The 875-nt window shown below is 45.3% G+C and overlaps 1 protein-coding gene across 1 annotated transcript in view; it reads right to left on the bottom strand.

The window, feature by feature from the left end:
- Positions 1-368, bottom strand: part of lzts2b (leucine zipper, putative tumor suppressor 2b) — a 21,551-nt gene extending 21,183 nt beyond the window's left edge. The window contains exon 1 of the mRNA XM_079595050.1: positions 232-368. The gene's annotated coding sequence lies outside the window, so the exon portion shown is untranslated. The remainder of the gene's footprint in view (positions 1-231) is intronic.
- Positions 369-875: the final 507 nt, after the last annotated feature.

Here is an 875-nt window from a genome sequence, read left to right as displayed (position 1 = left end):
TAACAGTAACTGGTAATACAAATGAAGGGCATTTTTAAAGTAATTTCCTCGGTTTGTGTCGTAAACCGAAGAAACATTCACGCTTTCAAAACCTGAGGAAGAAAAACCTGCTTCAATGTCAATAAGAGACGCTCGCGCAGTTCATAACTCCTCTCCTCTGTGTAAACATGATCATAAAGTATATAGTTCTGTAAGTCATGATTATTGAACAGGAGAATCGCCTGTACTCACCATACTGTGTCTCGCGCAGGGTTTGTTACTGTCCAGGTTTAATATCGTTCACTTTCTGCGCTTGTTCAGCTGCGGCTGAAGTTCCCGATGCGCGTGCCCGAGCGCGTCCCCGAGCGCCCCTCCCCCTTCATCCACTCTCTACTGTCCGAGCTTTCTACAGTCATGTTATGACGAGGAGTTGCCTCGTGAATATTAATTACACACTGTGGCGCTCGGCTTCACTGATTGGCTAAGAGCCTGGCGCGGGTGCTGCTGAGATAGCGAATGGGGTTGGCACAATTAATATTAATAACGTTTGGTGACTAGCTCTATGACGTTTATAAGCTGTACCTTCGTTATAGTAGTGTGTGTGTGAGTGTGTGTGTGTGTGTGTGTGTGTGTGTGTGTGTGCTATCCATAAACCCCACCCCACCCCACCCCACACACACACACACACACACACTCTCTCTCTCTCTCTCTCTCTCTCACACACACACACACACACACACACACACACAGTGTTGTTAGTCACTGCAGAGAAGGCCTACTGAAGTTTTGCAACCAAATTCCATTTTCTTTATATTTCTATGCATGTTCCTGTCAAAGTATACAATATAAATACACTGTAAACACCTCAAACCAAACAAGGACTGCACCACTAACAT

This window comes from Phoxinus phoxinus (assembly GCF_949152265.1).
Source record: "Phoxinus phoxinus genome assembly, chromosome: 21".
NCBI lineage: Eukaryota > Metazoa > Chordata > Actinopteri > Cypriniformes > Leuciscidae > Phoxinus > Phoxinus phoxinus.
The sequence above is the reverse complement of the archived record's forward strand: the minus strand, read 5'-3'. Positions and strand labels throughout refer to the sequence as shown.